Below are 20,262 nucleotides of genomic sequence, written 5' to 3' on the forward strand. Positions count from 1 at the left end.
TCCTGTGAGTCAAGATTTTCGAATTCGACGCGTAACTGATTGTTAATTGTAACGTTCGGGGCTTCCTATTGTCGATGGAACACTGAAATAGCGTCGAGATTCAATACATCGTCATATGACGACTTGTCTCCAAGGGTCTATTGCTGCCTCGGGAACCTTATGGTCGTTCTCCTGTGAGTATTGATTTTAGAATCCGACGCAAAACTGATAGTTAATTGTAACGTTCAGGGCCTCCTAATGACGATGGAACACTCAAATTGTGTCGAGATTCAATACATCGGCCTGCAGCCGAATTGTCTCCAAGGGGACATTGCTGCCGCGGGCACCATATGTTCCTTCTCCTGTGAGTCTAGATTTTCGTTTCCGATGCGAAACTAATAGTTAATTGTAACTTTCAGGGCCTCCTAATGACGATGGAACACTCAAATTGCGTCGAGTGTCAATTCATCGTCTTCCAGCCGACTAGTCTACAAGGGGATATTGCTACCTCGGGCTGTAAGTGCTCCGTCTCCTGTGAATCTAGATTTTCGAATCAGACGAAAAAATGATAGTTAATTGTAACGTTCAGCGCCTCCTGAGAACGATGGAACACTCAAATTGCGTCGCGATTTAATACATCGTCCTCCAGCCGACTTGCCTCCGAGGGTCTATTGCTGCCTCTGGCTCCTAATGGTCTTGCTCCTGTGAGTCTAGATTTTCGAATCCGACGAAAAACTGATATTTAATTGTAACGTTAAGGGCCTCATAATGACGATGGAACACTCTAATTGCGTCGAGATTCAATACATAGTCCTCCCGCTGACTTGTCTCCAACGGGATATTGCTGCCTCGGGAACCATGTGGCCCTTCTCCTGTGAGTCTAGATTTTCGAATCCGACGGAAAATTGTTAGTTAATTGTAACGGTCAGGGCCTCCTAACGACGATGGAACACTCAAATTGCGTCGCGATTCAATACATCGTCCTCCAGCCGACTTGCCTCCGAGGGTCTATTCCTCCCTCAGGCACCTTATGGTCGTTCTCCTGTGAGTCTAGATTATCGAATCCGACGAATAACTGATAGTTAATTGTAACGTTCAGCGCCTCCTAATGACGATGGAACACTCAAATTGCGTCGAGATTTAATACATCGGCCTCCAGCCGACTTGTCTCCAAGGTGATATTGCTGCCTCGGACAACTTATGGTCGTTCTCCTGTGAGTCTAGATTTTTAGAATCCGACGCATAACTGATAGTTAATTGTAACGTTCAGGGCCTTCTAATGACGATGGATCACTCAAATTGCGTCGAGATTCAATACATCGTCCTCCAGCCGACTTGTCTCCAAGGTGATAATGCTGCCTGGGGCACCGCATGGTCGTTCTCATATGAGTCTAGATTTTCGAATCCGACGCATAACCGACAGTTAATTGTAACGTTCAGGGCCTCCTAATGACGATGGAACACTGAAATAGCGTCGAGATTCAATACATCGTCCTTCAACCAACTTGTCTCCATGCGTCCATTGCTGCCTCGGGCACCTTATGGTCGTTCTCCTGTGAGTCTACATTTTCGATTCCGACACATAACTGATAGTTAACTGTAACGTTCAGGGCCTCCTAATGACGATGGAACACTCAAATTGCGTCGAGATTCAATACATCGGCCTCCAGCCGACTTGTCTCCATGGGTCTACTGCTACCTCGGTCACCTTATCGTCGTTCTCCTGTGAGTCCAGATATTCGAATCCGACGCAAAACGGACTGCTAATTGTAACGTTCAGAGCCTCCTAATGACGATGGAACACACAATTTGCATCGAGATTCAATACATCGTCTTCCAGCCGACTTGTCTACAAGGGGATATTGCTGCCTCGGGCACCTTATGGTCCGCCTCCTGTGAGTCTAGATTTTCGAATCCGACGCAAAACTGATAGTTAACTGTGACGTTCATGGCCTGCTAATGACGATGGAACACTCAAATTGCGTTGAGAGTCAATGCATCGTCCACCAGCCGCCTTGTCTACAAGGGGATGTTGCTGCCTCGGGCTCCATGTGGTCCGTCTCCTGTGAGTCTAGATTTTCGAATCCGACGCGAAACTTATAGTTAATTGTAACGTTCAGGGCCTCCTAACGACGATGGAATACTCAAATTCCGTCGAGATTCAATACATCGGCCTCCAGCCGACTTGTCTCCAAGGGTCTATTCCTGCCTCGGGCACCTTATCGTCGTTCTCCGGTGAGTCCAGATATTCGAATCCGACGCATAACTGATAGTTAATTGCAACGTTCAGCGCCTCCGAATGGCGATGGAACACTCAAATTGCGTCGAGATTCAATACATCGGCCTCCAGCCGACTTGTCTCGTAGGGTCTATTGCTGCCTCGGGCACCTTATGGTCGTTCTCGTGTGAGTCTAGATTTTCGAATCCGACGCATAACTGATGGTTAATTGCAACGTTCAGCGCCTCCTAATGACGAAGGAACACTCAAATTGCGTCGAGATTCAATACATCGGCCTCCAGCCGACTTGGCTCCAAATGTCTATTGCTGCCTCGGGCACCTTGTGGTCGTTCTCCTGTGATTCTGGATTTTCAAATCCGACGCATAACTGATAGTTAATTGTGAAGTTCAGGGCTACCTAATGGCGATGGAACACTCAAATTGCGTCGAGATTCAATATATCGTCCTCCAGCCGAAATGTTTCCAACTGGATATCGCTGCCTCGGGCACCACATGGTCCGTCTCCGGTTGTTCTACATTTTCGAATCCGACGCAAAACTGATGGTTAATTGTAACGTTCAGGGCCTCCAAATGACGATGGGGCGCTCAAATTGCGTCGCGATTCAATACATCGTCTTCCAGCGGACTGGTCTCCAAGGGGATATTGCTGCTACGGGCACCTTACGGTCCGTCTACAGTGTGTCTAGATTTTCGAATCCGACGAAAAACTGATAGTTAATTGTAACATTCAGGGCCTCCTAATGACGATGGAACACTCAAATTGCGTCGAGATTCAATACATCGTCCTCCAGCAGACTTGTCTCGAAGGGTCTATTGCTTCCTCGGGCACCTTATGGTCGTTCTCCTGTGAGTCTAGATTTTGGATTCCAATGCGAAACTGATAGATAATTGTAGCTTTCAGGGCCTCCTAATGACGATGGAACACTCAAATTGCGTCGCGATCCAATACATCGTCCTCCAGCCGGCTTGACTCCAATGGTCTATTGCTGCCTCGGGCGTCTTATGCTCGTTCTCCTGTGAGTCTAGATTATCGAATCTGCCGAATAACTGATAGTTAATTGTAACGTTTAGCGCCTCCTAATGACGATGGAACACTCAAATTGCGTCGAGATTTAATACATCGGCCTCCAGCCGACTTGTCTCCAAGGTGATATTGCTGACTCGGACACCTTATGGTCGTTCTCCAGTGGGTCTAGATTTTTAGAATCCGACGCATAACTGATAGTTAATTGTAACGTTCAGGGCCTCCTAATGACGATGGAACACTCAAATTGCGTCGAGATTCAATACATCGTCCTCAAGCCGACTTGTCTCCAAGGTGATATTGCTGCCTGGGGCACCGCATGGTCGTTCTCATATGTGTCTAGATTTTCGAATCCGACGCATAACCGACAGTTAATTGTAACGTTCAGGGCCTCCTAATGACGATGGAACACTGAAATAGCGTCGAGATTCAATACATCGTCCTTCAACCGACTTGTCTCCATGCGTCCATTGCTGCCTCGGGCACCTTATGGTCGTTCTCCTGTGAGTCTACATTTTCGATTCCGACACATAACTGATAGTTAATTGTAACATTCAGGGCCTCCTAATGACGATGGAACACTCAAATTGCGTCGAGATTTAATGCATCGGCCTCCAGCCGACTTGTCTCCATGGGTCTACTGCTACCTCGGTCACCTTATCGTCGTTCTCCTGTGAGTCCAGATATTCGAATCCGATGCAAAACGGACTGCTGATTGTAACGTTCAGATCCTCCTAATGACGATGGAACACACAATTTGCATCGAGATTCAATACATCGTCTTCCAGCCGACTTGTCTACAAGGGGATATTGCTGCCTCGGGCACCTTATGGTCCGCCTCCTGTGAGTCTAGATTTTCGAATCCGACGCAAAACTGATAGTTAACTGTAACGTTCATGGCCACCTAATGACGATGGATCACTCAAATTGTGTCGCGATCCAACACATCGTCCTCCAGCCGATTTGTCTCCAAGGGCTATTGCTGCCTCGGGGTCCACGTGGTCCGTCTCCTGTGAGTCTAGATTTTCGAATCCGACGCGAAACTGAAGTTAATTGTAACGTTCAGATCCTCCAAATGACGATGGAACTCTCAAATTGCGTCGTGATTCATTACATCGGCCGCCAACCGACTTGTCCCCAAGGGTCTATTGCTGCCGCGGGCACCTCATGATCGTTCACCTGTGAGTCTAGATTCTCGAACCCGACGCAATACTGATAGTTAACTGTAACGTACAGGGCCTCCTAATGACGATAGAATACTCAGATAGCGTCGAGATTCAATTCATCTTATTCCAGCAGACTTCCTCCATTGGGATATTGCTGCCTCAGGCTCCATATGGTCGTTCTCCTGTGAGTCTAGATTTTCGAATCCGACGCGAAACTGATTGTTAATTGTAACGTTCAGGGCTTCCTGTTGACGATGGAACACTGAATTAGCGTCGAGATTCAATACATCGTCATTTGGCCGACTTGACTCCAATGGTCTATTGCTGCCTCGGGCATCTTATGCTCGTTCTCCTGAGAGTCTAGATTTTCGAACCCGACGCAAAACTGATAATTAATTGTAACGTTCATGGCCTCCTAATGACGATGGAACACTCAAATTGCGTCGAGATTGAATACATCGTCCTCTAGCCGACTTGTCTCCATGGGTCTATTGCTACGTCGGTCACCTTATCGACGTTCTCCTGTGAGTCTAGATATTCGAATCCGACGCAAAACGGACTGCTAATTGTAACGTTCAGAGCCTCCTAATGACGATGGAACACAAGTTGCATCGAGATTCAATACATCGTCCTCCAGCCGATTTGTCTCCAAGGGGTATTGCTGCCTCGGGGTCCACGTGGTCCGTCTCCTGTGAGTCTTGATTTTCGAATCCGACGCGAAAGTGAAGTTAATTGTAACGTTGAGATGATCCAAATGACGATGGAACTCTCAAATTGCGTCGTGATTCATTACATCGGCCTCCAACCGACTTGACTCCAAGGGTCTATTGCTGCCTCGGGCACCTTATGATCGTTCTCCTGTGAGTCTAGATTTTCGAACCCGACGCAAAACTGATAGTTAACTGTAACGTTCAGGGCCTCCTAATGACGATAGAATACTCAGATTGCGTTGAGATTCAATTCATCGTATTCCAGCAGACTTCCTGCATGGGGATATTACTGCCTCGGGCTCCTTATGGTCGTTCTCCTGTGAGTCTAGATTTTCGAATCCGACGCGAAACTGATAGTTAATGTAACGTTCAGGGCCTACTAACGAAGATGGAACACTCAAATTGCGTCGAGATACAATACATCGTCCTCCAGCCGACTTGTCTTAAAGGGGATATGGCTGCCTCGGGCACCATATAGTCCTTCTCCTGTGAGTCTAGAGTTTCGAATCCGACGCAAAACTGATAGTTGATTGTAACGGTCAGGGCCTCCTAATGACGATGGAACACTCAAATTGCGTCGAGAATCAATACATCGTCCTGCAGCCGACTTGTCTCCAAGGTGATATCGCTGCCTTGGGCACCACATGGTCCATTTCCGGTGATTCTACATATTCGAATCCGACGCAAAACTGATAGTTAATTGTAACGTTCAGGGCCTCCTAATGACGATGGGGCACTCAAATTGCGTCGCGATTCAATACATCGTCCTCCAGCGGACTGGTCTCCAAGGGGATATTGCTGCCTCGGGCACCTTATTGTCCGTCTCCAGTGAGTCTAACTTTTCGAATCCGACAAAAAACTGATAGTTAATTGTAACATTCAGGGCCTCCTAATGAAGATGGAACACTCAAATTGCGTCGCGATCCGATACATCGTCCTCCAGCCGACTTGTCTCCAAGGGTCTATTGCTGTCTCGGGCACCTTATGATCGTTCCCCTGTGAGTCTACATTTTCGAACCCGACGCAAACCTGATAGTTCATTGTAACGTTCAGGGCCTCCTAATAACGATGGAACAGTCAAATTGCGTCGAGATTCAATTCATCGTATTCCAGCAGACTTCCTCCATGGGGATATTGCTGCCTCAGGCTCCTTATGGTCGTTCTCCTGTGAGTCTGGATTTTCGAATCCGACGCGATACTTACAGTTAATTGTAACGTTCAGGGCCTCCTAATGACGATGGAACACTCAAATTTCGTCGAGATTCAATACATCGGCCTCCAGCCAACTTGTCTCCAAGGGTCAATTGCTGCCTCGGGCACCTTATGGTCGTTCTCCTGTGAGTCTAGATTTTTGAATCAGACGCATAACTGATAGTTAGTTGCAACTTTCAGCGCCTCTCAAAGAGGATGTGACACTCAAATTGCGTCGAGATTCAATACATCGGCCTCCAGCCGACTTGTCTCCAAGGTGACATTGCTGTCTCGGGCACCATATGGTCCGTCTTCTGTGAGTCTAGAATTTCGTTTCCGATGCCAAACCGATAGTTAATTGTAACGTTCAGGGCCTCCTAATGACGATGGAACACTCAAATTGCGTCGAGATTCAATACATCGTTCTACAGCCGACTTGTCTACAAGGTTCCATAGCTGCCTCGGGCACCTTATGGTCGTTCTCCTGTGAGTCTCGATTTTCGAATCCGACGCAAAAGTGATAGTTAATTGCAACGTTCAGGGCCTCCTAATGACGATGGAACACTCAAATTGCGTCGAGAGTCAATACATCGTCCTCCAGCCGACTTGTCTACACGGGGATATTGCTGCATCGGGCTCCATGGGGCCCGTCTCCAGTGAGTCTAGATTTTCGAATCCGGCGCGAAACTGATAGTTAACTTTAATGTTCAGGGCCTTCTATAGACGATGGAACACTCAAATTGCGTCGAGATTCAATATAACGGCTTCCAGCCGACTTGTCTCCAAGGGTCTTCTGCTGCCTCGGGGACCTTATGGTCCGTCTCCAGTGAGTCAAGATTTTCGAATCCGACGAAAAACTGACAGTTAATTGTAACATTCAGGGCCTCCTAATGACGATGGAACACTCAAATTGCGTCGCGATACAATACAACGTCCTACAGTCGACTTTTCACCAAGGATCTATTGCTGCCTCGATCACCTTATGATCGTTCTCCTGTGAGTCTAGACCTTCGAACCAGACGCAAAACTGATAGTTAATTGTAACTTTCAGGGCCTCCTAATGACGATGGAACACTCAAATTGCGTCGAGATTCAATACATCGGCCTCGAGCCGACTTGCCTCCAAGGGGACATTGCTGCCTCGGGCACCATATGGTCCGTCTCCTGTGAGTCTAGATTTTCGATTCCGTTGCGAAACCGATAGTTAATTGTAACGTTCAGGGCCTCCTAGTGACGACGGAACACTCAAATTGCGTCGAGATTCAATACATCGACCTCCTGCCGACTAGTCTCCAAGGTTCGATTGCTGCCTCGGGCACCTTATGGTCGTTCTCCTGTGAGTCTAGATTTTTGAATCCGACGCATAACTGATAGTTAATTGTAAAGTTCAGGGCCTCCTAATGACGATGGAACACTCAAATTGCGTCGAGATTCAATACGTCGGCCTCTAGCCGACTTGTCTCCAAGGGGTATTGCTGCCTTGGGCAACATATGGTTCGTATCCTGTGAGTCTCGATTTTCGAATCCGACGCAAAACTGATAGTTAATTGTAACGTTCAGCGCCTCCTAATGACGATGGAACACTCAAATTGCGTCGAGATTCAATACATCGTCCTCCAGCCGACTTGTCTACAAGGGGATATTGCTGCCTCGGGCTCCATGTGGCCCGTCTCCTATGAGTCTAGATTTTCTAATCCGACGCGAAACTGATAGTTAATTAAAACGTTCAGGGCCCCCTAATGACGATGGAACACTCAAATTGCGTCGAGATTTAATACATCGGCCTCCAGCCGACTTGTCTCCAAGGTGATATTGCTGCCTCGGACACCTTATGGTCGTTCTCCTGTGAGTCTAGTTTTTAGAATCCGACGCATAACTGATAGTTAATTGTAACGTTCAGGGCCTTCTAATGACGATGGAACACTCAAATTGCGTCGAGATTCATTACATCGTCCTCCAGCCGACTTGTCTCCAAGGTGATATTGCTGCCTGGGGCACCGCATGGTCGTTCTCATATGAGTCTTGATTTTCAAATCCGACGCATAACCGACAGTTAATTGTAACGTTCAGGGCCTCCTAATGACGATGGAACAATGAAATAGCGTCGAGATTCAATACATCATCATTCAACCAACTTTTCTCCATGCGTCCCTTGCTGCCTCGGGCACCTTATGGTCGTTCTCCTGTGAGTCTACATTTTCGATTCCGACACATAACTGATAGTTAATTGTAACGTTCAGGGCCCCCTAATGACGATGGAACACTGAAATTGCGTCGAGATTCAATACATCTGCCTCCAGCCGACTTATCTCCATGGGTCTACTGCTACCTCGGTCACCTTATCGTCGTTCTCCTGTGAGTCCAGATATTCGCACCCGACGCAAAACGGACTGCTAATTGTAACGTTCAGAGCCTCCTAATGACGATGGAACACACAATTTGCATCGAGATTCAATACATCGTCTTCCAGCCGACTTGTCTACAAGGGGATATTGCTGCCTCGGGCACCTTATGGTCCGCCTCCTGTGAGTCTAGATTTTCGAATCCGACGCAAAACTGATAGTTAACTGTAACGTTCATGGCCTCCTAATGACGATGGACCACTCAAATTGCGTCGCGATCAAATACATCGTCCTCCAGCCGATTTGTCTCCAAGAGGTATTGCTGCCTCGGGGTCCACGTGGTCCGTCTCCTGTGAGTCAAGATTTTCGAATCCGACGCGAAACTGAAGTTAATTGTAACGTTCAGGGCCTCCAAATGACGATGGAACTCTCAAATTGTGTCGTGATTCAATACATCGGCCTCCAACCGACTTGTCTCCAAGGGTCTTTTGCTGCCTCGGGCACCTTATGGTCGTTCTCCTGTGAGTCTAGATTTTCGAATCCGACGCAAAAATGATAGTTAATTGTAATGTTCAGCGCCTCCTAATGACGATGGAACACTCAAATTGCGTCGAGATTCAATACATCGGCCTCCAGCCAACTTGTCTCCAAGGGTCTATTGCTGCCTCGGGCACCTTATGGTCGTTCTCCTGTGAGTCTAGATTTTCGAATCCGACGCATAACTGATAGTTAATTGCAACGTTCAGCGCCTCCTAAAGACGATGTGACACTCAAATTCCGTCGAGATTCAATACATCGGCCTCCAGCCGACTTGTCTCCAAATGTCTATTGCTGCCTCGGGCACCTTGTGGTCGTTCTCCTGTGAGTCTAGATTTTCGATTCCGACGCGAAACTGATTGTTAATTGTAACGTTCAGGGCTTCCTAATGACGATGAAAGACTCAAATTGCGTCGAGATGTAATACATCGTCATTCAGCCGACTTGTCTCCAAGGGTCTATTGCTGCCTCGTGCACCTTATGGTCAATCTCCTGTGAGTCTAGATTTTAGAATCCGACGCATAACCGATAGTTATTTTAACGTTCAGGGCATCCTAATGACGATGGAACACTAAAATTGCGTCGAGATTCAATACATCGGCCTCCAGCCGACTTGTCTCCAAGGTGACATTGCTGCCTCGGGCACCATATGGTCCATCTCCTGTGAGTCTAGATTTTCGATTTCGATGCGAAACCGATAGTTAATTGTAACGTTCAGGGCCTCCTAATGACGATGGAACACTCAAATTGCGTCGAGATTCAATACATCGTTCTACAGCCGACTTGTCTCCAAGGTTCCATAGCTGCCTCGAACACCTTGTAATCGTTCTCCTGTGAGTCTCGATTTTCGAATCCGACGCAAAAGTAATAGTTAATTGCAACGTTCAGGGCCTCCTAATGACGATGGAACCCTCAAATTGCGTCGAGGTTCAATACATCGTCCTCCAGCCGACTTGTCTACAAGGGGTCATGCTGCCTCGGGCACCATATGATCCGTCTCCTGTGAGTCTATATTTTCGAATCCGACGCAAAAATGATAGTTAATTGTAACGTTCAGCGCCCCCTAATGACGATGGAACACTCAAATTGCGTCGAGAGTCAATACATCGTCCTCCAGCCGACTTGTCTACACGGCGATATTGCTGCATCGGGCTCCATGGGGCCCGTCTCCAGTGAGTCTAGATTTTCGAATCCGACGCGAAACTGATAGTTAACTTTAACGTTCAGGGCCTCCTATAGACGATGGAACACTCAAATTGCGTCGAGATTTAATATAACGGCCTCCAGCCGACTTGTCTCCAAGGGTCTATTGCTGCCTCGGGGACCTTGTGGTCCGTCTCCAGTGAGTCAAGATTTTCGAATCCGACGAAAAACTGACAGTTAATTGTAACATTCAGGGCCTCCTAATGACGATGGAACACTCAAATTGCGTCGCGATGCAATAAAACGTCCTCCAGCCGACTTTTCACCAAGGATCTATTGCTGCCTCGGGCACCTTATGATCGTTCTCCTGTGAGTCTAGACCTTCGAACCAGACGCAAAACTGATAGTTAATTGTAACTTTCAGGGCCTCCTAATGACGATGGAACACTCAAATTGCGTCGAGATTCAATACATCGGCCTCGTGCCGACTTGTCTCTTAGGGGACATTGCTGCCTCGGGCACCATATGGTCCGTCTCCTGTGAGTCTAGATTTTCGATTCCGTTGCGAAACCGATAGTTAATTGTAACGTTCAGGGCCTCCTAGTGACGACGGAACACTCAAATTGCGTCGAGATTCAATACATCGACCTTCTGCCGACTAGTCTCCAAGGTTCGATTGCTGCCTCGGGCACCTTATGGTCGTTCTCCTGTGAGTCTAGATTTTTGAATCCGACGCATAACTGATAGTTAATTGTAAAGTTCAGGGCCTCCTAATGACGATGGAACACTCAAATTGCGTCGAGATTCAATACATCGGCCACCTGCCGACTTGTCTACAAATGTCTATTGCTGCCCCGGCCACCTTGCGGTCGTTCTCTTGTGAGTCTAGATTTTCGAATCCGACGCATAACTGATAGTTAATTGTAAAGTTCAGGGCCTCCTAATGACGATGGAACACTCAAATTGCGTCGAGATTCAATACAACGTTGGAGGACGACATTATATACATCGGCCTCGAGCCGACTTGTCTCCAAGGGGATATCGCTGCCTCGGGCACCACATGGTCCGTCTCCGGTGATTCTACATTTTCGAACCCGACGCAAGACTGATAGTTAATTGTTACGTTCAGGGCCTCCTAATGACGATGGAATACTCAAATTGCGTCGAGATTCAATACATCGTCCACCAGCCGACTTCTCTCCATGGGGATATTGCTGCCTCGGGCACCTTATGGTCGTTCCCCTGTGAGTCTAGATTTACGAATCCGACGCGAAACTGATTGTTAATTGAAACTTTCAGGGCTTCCTAATGACGATGGAACTGTCAAATTGCGTCGAGATTCAATACATCGTCATTCAGCCGATTTGTCTCCAAGGGTCTTTTGCTGCCTCGGGCACCTAACGGTCGTTCCCCTGTGAGTCAAGATTTTAGAATCCGACGCATAACTGATAGTTAATTGTAATGTTCAGGGCCTCCTAATGACGATGGAACACTCAAATTGCGTTGAGAGTCAATGCATCGTCCTCCAGCCGCCTTGTCTACAAGGGGATGTTGCTGCCTCGGGCTCCATGTGGTCCGTCTCCTGTGAGTCTAGATTTTCGAATCCGACGCGAAACTTATAGTTAATTGTAACGTTCAGGGCCTCCTAATGACGATGGAATACTCAAATTCCGTCGAGATTCAATACATCGGCCTCCAGCCGACTTGTCTCCAAGGGTCTATTCCTGCCTCGGGCACCTTATCGTCGTTCTCCGGTGAGTCCAGATATTCGAGTCCGACGCATAACTGATAGTTAATTGCAACGTTCAGCGCCTCCGAATGGCGATGGAACACTCAAATTGCGTCGAGATTCAATACATCGGCCTCCAGCCGACTTGCCTCCAAGGGGTATTGCTGCCTCGGGCACCATATGGTCCGTCTCCTGTGTGTCTGGATTTTCGAATCCGACGAAAAATTATAGTTAATTGTAACGTTCAGCGCCTCCTAATGACGATGGAACACTCAAATTGCGTCGAGAGCCAATACATCGTCCTCCAGCCAACTTGTCTACAAGGGGATATTGCTGCCTCGGGCTCCATGTGGTCCGTCTCCTGTGAGTCTAGATTTTCTAATCCGACGCGAAACTGATAGTTAATTTTAACGTTCAGGGCCTACTATAGACGATGGAATACTCAAATTGCGTCGAGATTCAATACATCGGCCTCCAGACGACTTGTGTCCAAGGGTATATTACTGTCTCGGGCACCTTATGGCCCGTCTCCAGTGAGTCTAGATTTTGGAATCCGACGAAAAACTGATAGTTAATTGTAACATTCAGTGCCTCCTAATGACGATGGAACACTCAAATTGCGTCGCGATCCATTACATCGGCCTCCTGCCGACTTGTCTCCAAGGGTCTACTGCTGCCTCGGGCACCTTATGGTCGTTCTCCTGTGAGTCTATATTTTCAAATCCGACGCAAAAATGATAATTAATTGTATCGTTCAGCGCCTCCTAATGACGATGGAATACTCAAATTGCGTCGAGATTCAATTCATCGTATTCCAGCAGACTTCCTCCATGGGGATATTGCTGCCTCAGGCACATTATGGTCGTTCTCCTGTGAGTCTAGATTTTCGATCCGACGCGAAACCGATTGTTAATTGTAACGTTCAGGGCTTCCTAATGACGATGCCACACTCACATTGCGTCGAGATTCAAAACATCGTCATTCAGCCGACTTGTCTCAAAGGGTCTATTGCTGCCTCGGGCACCTTATGGTAGTTCTCATTTGAGTCTCGATTTTAGAATCCGACGCAAAACTGATTGTTAATTGTAACGTTCAGGGCCTCCTAAAGACGATGGAACACTCAAATTGCGTCGAGATTCAATACATCGTCCTCCAGCCGACATGTCTCCAATGGGTATTGCTGCCTCGGGCACCATATGGTCCGTCTCCTTTGAGTCTAGATTTTTGAATCCGTCGCAAATATGATAGTTAATTGTAACGTTCAGCGCCTCCTAATGACGATGGAACACTCAAATTGCGTCGAGAGTCAATACATCGTCCTCCAGCCGACTTCTCAACAGGGGGATATTGCTGCCTCGGGCTCCATGTGGTCCGTCTCCTGTGAGTCTAGATTTTCGAATCCGACGCGAAACTGATAGTTAATTGTAACGCTCAGGTCCTCCTAATGACGATGGAACACTCAAATTGCGTCGAGATTCAATACATCGGCCTCCAGCCGACTTCTCTCGTAGGGTCTATTGCTGCCTCGGGCACCTTATGGTCGTTCTCGTGTGAGTCTAGATTTTCGAATCCGACGCATAACTGATGGTTAATTGCAACGTTCAGCGCCTCCTAATGACGAAGGAACACTCAAATTGCGTCGAGATTCAATACATCGGCCTCCAGACGACTTGGCTCCAAATGTCTATTGCTGCCTCGGGCACCTTATGGTCGTTCTCCTGTGAGTCAAGATTTTCGAATTCGACGCGTAACTGATTGTTAATTGTAACGTTCGGGGCTTCCTATTGTCGATGGAACACTGAAATAGCGTCGAGATTCAATACATCGTCATATGACGACTTGTCTCCAAGGGTCTATTGCTGCCTCGGGAACCTTATGGTCGTTCTCCTGTGAGTATTGATTTTAGAATCCGACGCAAAACTGATAGTTAATTGTAACGTTCAGGGCCTCCTAATGACGATGGAACACTCAAATTGTGTCGAGATTCAATACATCGGCCTGCAGCCGAATTGTCTCCAAGGGGACATTGCTGCCGCGGGCACCATATGTTCCTTCTCCTGTGAGTCTAGATTTTCGTTTCCGATGCGAAACTAATAGTTAATTGTAACTTTCAGGGCCTCCTAATGACGATGGAACACTCAAATTGCGTCGAGGTCCAATACATCGTCATCCAGCCGACTTGCCTACAAGGGGATATTGCTGCCTCGGGCACCATATGGTCCGTCTCCTGTGAGTCTAAATTTTCCAATCCGACGCAAAAATGATACTGAATTGTAACGTTCAGTGCCTCCTAATGACAATGGAACACTCAAATTGCGTCGAGTGTCAATTCATCGTCTTCCAGCCGACTAGTCTACAAGGGGATATTGCTACCTCGGGCTCCAAGTGCTCCGTCTCCTGTGAATCTAGATTTTCGAATCTGACGAAAAAATGATAGTTAATTGTAACGTTCAGCGCCTCCTGAGAACGATGGAACACTCAAATTGCGTCGCGATTTAATACATCGTCCTCCAGCCGACTTGCCTCCGAGGGTCTATTGCTGCCTCTGGCTCCTAATGGTCTTGCTCCTGTGAGTCTAGATTTTCGAATCCGACGAAAAACTGATATTTAATTGTAACGTTAAGGGCCTCATAATGACGATGGAACACTCTAATTGCGTCGAGATTCAATACATAGTCCTCCCGCTGACTTGTCTCCAACGGGATATTGCTGCCTCGGGAACCATGTGGCCCTTCTCCTGTGAGTCTAGATTTTCGAATCCGACGGAAAAATGTTAGTTAATTGTAACGGTCAGGGCCTCCTAACGACGATGGAACACTCAAATTGCGTCGCGATTCAATACATCGTCCTCCAGCCGACTTGCCTCCGAGGGTCTATTCCTCCCTCAGGCACCTTATGGTCGTTCTCCTGTGAGTCTAGATTATCGAATCCGACGAATAACTGATAGTTAATTGTAACGTTCAGCGCCTCCTAATGACGATGGAACACTCAAATTGCGTCGAGATTTAATACATCGGCCTCCAGCCGACTTGTCTCCAAGGTGATATTGCTGCCTCGGACAACTTATGGTCGTTCTCCTGTGAGTCTAGATTTTTAGAATCCGACGCATAACTGATAGTTAATTGTAACGTTCAGGGCCTTCTAATGACGATGGATCACTCAAATTGCGTCGAGATTCAATACATCGTCCTCCAGCCGACTTGTCTCCAAGGTGATAATGCTGCCTGGGGCACCGCATGGTCGTTCTCATATGAGTCTAGATTTTCGAATCCGACGCATAACCGACAGTTAATTGTAACGTTCAGGGCCTCCTAATGACGATGGAACACTGAAATAGCGTCGAGATTCAATACATCGTCCTTCAACCAACTTGTCTCCATGCGTCCATTGCTGCCTCGGGCACCTTATGGTCGTTCTCCTGTGAGTCTACATTTTCGATTCCGACACATAACTGATAGTTAACTGTAACGTTCAGGGCCTCCTAATGACGATGGAACACTCAAATTGCGTCGAGATTCAATACATCGGCCTCCAGCCGACTTGTCTCCATGGGTCTACTGCTACCTCGGTCACCTTATCGTCGTTCTCCTGTGAGTCCAGATATTCGAATCCGACGCAAAACGGACTGCTAATTGTAACGTTCAGAGCCTCCTAATGACGATGGAACACACAATTTGCATCGAGATTCAATACATCGTCTTCCAGCCGACTTGTCTACAAGGGGATATTGCTGCCTCGGGCACCTTATGGTCCGCCTCCTGTGAGTCTAGATTTTCGAATCCGACGCAAAACTGATAGTTAACTGTGACGTTCATGGCCTGCTAATGACGATGGAACACTCAAATTGCGTTGAGAGTCAATGCATCGTCCACCAGCCGCCTTGTCTACAAGGGGATGTTGCTGCCTCGGGCTCCATGTGGTCCGTCTCCTGTGAGTCTAGATTTTCGAATCCGACGCGAAACTTATAGTTAATTGTAACGTTCAGGGCCTCCTAATGACGATGGAATACTCAAATTCCGTCGAGATTCAATACATCGGCCTCCAGCCGACTTGTCTCCAAGGGTCTATTCCTGCCTCGGGCACCTTATCGTCGTTCTCCGGTGAGTCCAGATATTCGAATCCGACGCATAACTGATAGTTAATTGCAACGTTCAGCGCCTCCGAATGGCGATAGAACACTCAAATTGCGTCGAGATTCAATACATCGGCCTCCAGCCGACTTGCCTCCAAGGGGTATTGCTGCCTCGGGCACCATATGGTCCGTCACCTGTGTGTCTGGATTTTCGAATCCGACGAAAAATTATAGTTAATTGTAACGTTCAACGCCTCCTAATGACGATGGAACACTCAAATTGCGTCGAGAGCCAATACATCGTCCTCCAGCCAACTTGTCTACAAGGGGATATTGCTGCCTCGGGCTCCATGTGGTCCGTCTCCTTTGAGCCTAGATTTTTGAATCCGTCGCAAATATGATAGTTAATTGTAACGTTCAGCGCCTCCTAATGACGATGGAACACTCAAATTGCGTCGGGAGTCAATACATCGTCCTCCAGCCGACTTCTCAACAGGGGGATATTGCTGCCTCGGGCTCCATGTGGTCCGTCTCCTGTGAGTCTAGATTTTCGAATCCGACGCGAAACTGATAGTTAATTGTAACGCTCAGGTCCTCCTAATGACGATGGAACACTCAAATTGCGTCGAGATTCAATACATCGGCCTCCAGCCGACTTGTCTCGTAGGGTCTATTGCTGCCTCGGGCACCTTATGGTCGTTCTCGTGTGAGTCTAGATTTTCGAATCCGACGCATAACTGATGGTTAATTGCAACGTTCAGCGCCTCCTAATGACGAAGGAACACTCAAATTGCGTCGAGATTCAATACATCGGCCTCCAGCCGACTTGGCTCCAAATGTCTATTGCTGCCTCGGGCACCTTGTGGTCGTTCTCCTGTGATTCTGGATTTTCAAATCCGACGCATAACTGATAGTTAATTGTGAAGTTCAGGGCTACCTAATGGCGATGGAACACTCAAATTGCGTCGAGATTCAATATATCGTCCTCCAGCCGAAATGTTTCCAACTGGATATCGCTGCCTCGGGCACCACATGGTCCGTCTCCGGTTGTTCTACATTTTCGAATCCGACGCAAAACTGATGGTTAATTGTAACGTTCAGGGCCTCCAAATGACGATGGGGCGCTCAAATTGCGTCGCGATCCAATACATCGTCCTCCAGCCGGCTTGACTCCAATGGTCTATTGCTGCCTCGGGCGTCTTATGCTCGTTCTCCTGTGAGTCTAGATTATCGAATCTGCCGAATAACTGATAGTTAATTGTAACGTTTAGCGCCTCCTAATGACGATGGAACACTCAAATTGCGTCGAGATTTAATACATCGGCCTCCAGCCGACTTGTCTCCAAGGTGATATTGCTGACTCGGACACCTTATGGTCGTTCTCCAGTGGGTCTAGATTTTTAGAATCCGACGCATAACTGATAGTTAATTGTAACGTTCAGGGCCTCCTAATGACGATGGAACACTCAAATTGCGTCGAGATTCAATACATCGTCCTCAAGCCGACTTGTCTCCAAGGTGATATTGCTGCCTGGGGCACCGCATGGTCGTTCTCATATGAGTCTAGATTTTCGAATCCGACGCATAACCGACAGTTAATTGTAACGTTCAGGGCCTCCTAATGACGATGGAACACTGAAATAGCGTCGAGATTCAATACATCGTCCTTCAACCGACTTGTCTCCATGCGTCCATTGCTGCCTCGGGCACCTTATGGTCGTTCTCCTGTGAGTCTACATTTTCGATTCCGACACATAACTGATAGTTAATTGTAACATTCAGGGCCTCCTAATGACGATGGAACACTCAAATTGCGTCGAGATTTAATGCATCGGCCTCCAGCCGACTTGTCTCCATGGGTCTACTGCTACCTCGGTCACCTTATCGTCGTTCTCCTGTGAGTCCAGATATTCGAATCCGATGCAAAACGGACTGCTGATTGTAACGTTCAGAGCCTCCTAATGACGATGGAACACACAATTTGCATCGAGATTCAATACATCGTCTTCCAGCCGACTTGTCTACAAGGGGATATTGCTGCCTCGGGCACCTTATGGTCCGCCTCCTGTGAGTCTAGATTTTCGAATCCGACGCAAAACTGATAGTTAACTGTAACGTTCATGGCCACCTAATGACGATGGATCACTCAAATTGTGTCGCGATCCAACACATCGTCCTCCAGCCGATTTGTCTCCAAGGGCTATTGCTGCCTCGGGGTCCACGTGGTCCGTCTCCTGTGAGTCTAGATTTTCGAATCCGACGCGAAACTGAAGTTAATTGTAACGTTCAGATCCTCCAAATGACGATGGAACTCTCAAATTGCGTCGTGATTCATTACATCGGCCGCCAACCGACTTGTCCCCAAGGGTCTATTGCTGCCGCGGGCACCTCATGATCGTTCACCTGTGAGTCTAGATTCTCGAACCCGACGCAATACTGATAGTTAACTGTAACGTACAGGGCCTCCTAATGACGATAGATTACTCAGATAGCGTCGAGATTCAATTCATCTTATTCCAGCAGACTTCCTCCATTGGGATATTGCTGCCTCAGGCTCCATATGGTCGTTCTCCTGTGAGTCTAGATTTTCGAATCCGACGCGAAACTGATTGTTAATTGTAACGTTCAGGGCTTCCTATTGACGATGGAACACTGAATTAGCGTCGAGATTCAATACATCGTCATTTGGCCGACTTGACTCCAATGGTCTATTGCTGCCTCGGGCATCTTATGCTCGTTCTCCTGAGAGTCTAGATTTTCGAACCCGACGCAAAACTGATAATTAATTGTAACGTTCAGGGCCTCCTAATGACGATGGAATACTCAATCTGCGTCGAGATTCAATACATCGTCCTCCAGCCGACTACTCTAAATGGGGATATTGCTGCCTCGGGCACCCTATGGTCGTTCTCCTGTGAGTCTAGATTTTCGAATCAGACGCGAAACTGATTGTTAATTGTAACGTTCAGGGCTTCGTATTGACGATGGAACACTGAATTAGCGTCGAGATTCAATACATCGTCATTTGGCCGACTTGTCTCCAAGGGTCTATTGCTGCCTCGGACACCTTATGGTCGTTTTCCTGTGAGTCTTGATTTTTGAAACCGACGCAAAACTGATAGTCAATTGTAACGTTCAGGGCCTCCTAATGACGATGGAACACTCAATTGCGTCGATGTCCAATACATCGTCATCCAGCCGACTTGCCTCCGAGGGTCTAATCCTCCTTCAGGCACCTTATGGTCGTTCTCCTGTGAGTCTAGATTATCGAGTCCGACGAATAACTGATAGTTAATTGTAACGTTCAGCGCCTCCTAATGACGATGGAACACTCAAATTGCGTCGAGATTTAATACATCGGCCTATAGCCGACTTGTCTCCAAGGTGATATTGCTGACTCGGACACCTTATGGTCGTTCTCCTGTGAGTCTAGATTTTTAGAATCCGACGCATAACTGAGAGTTAATTGTAACGTTCAGGGCCTCCTAATGACGATGGAACACTCAAATTGCGTCGAGATTCGATACATCGTCCTCCACCCGACTTGTCTCCAAGGTTATATTGCTGCCTGGGGCACCGCATGGTAGTTCTCATATGAGTCTAGATTTTCGAATCCGACGCATAACCGACAGTTAATTGTAACGTTCATGGCCTCCTAATGACGATGGAACACTGAAATAGCGTCGAGATTGAATACATCGTCCTTCAGCCGACTTGTCTCCATGCGTCCATTGCTGTCTCGGGCACCTTATGGTCGTTCTCCTGTGAGTCTACATTTTCGATTCCGACACATAGCTGACAGTTAATTGCAACGTTCAGGGCCTCCTAATGACGATGGAACACTCAAATTGCGTCGAGATTGAATACATCGTCCTCCAGCCGACTTGTCTCCATGGGTCTATTGCTACCTCGGTCACCTTATCGACGTTCTCCTGTGAGTCTAGATATTCGAATCCGACGCAAAACGGACTGCTAATTGTAACGTTCAGAGCCTCCTAATGACGATGGAACACAAATTGCATCGAGATTCAATACATCGTCCTCCAGCCGATTTGTCTCCAAGGGGTATTGCTGCCTCGGGGTCCACGTGGTCCGTCTCCTGTGAGTCTTGATTTTCGAATCCGACGCGA

Source organism: Schistocerca serialis, unplaced genomic scaffold, assembly GCF_023864345.2.
Source record: "Schistocerca serialis cubense isolate TAMUIC-IGC-003099 unplaced genomic scaffold, iqSchSeri2.2 HiC_scaffold_1362, whole genome shotgun sequence".
Taxonomy (NCBI): domain Eukaryota; kingdom Metazoa; phylum Arthropoda; class Insecta; order Orthoptera; family Acrididae; genus Schistocerca; species Schistocerca serialis.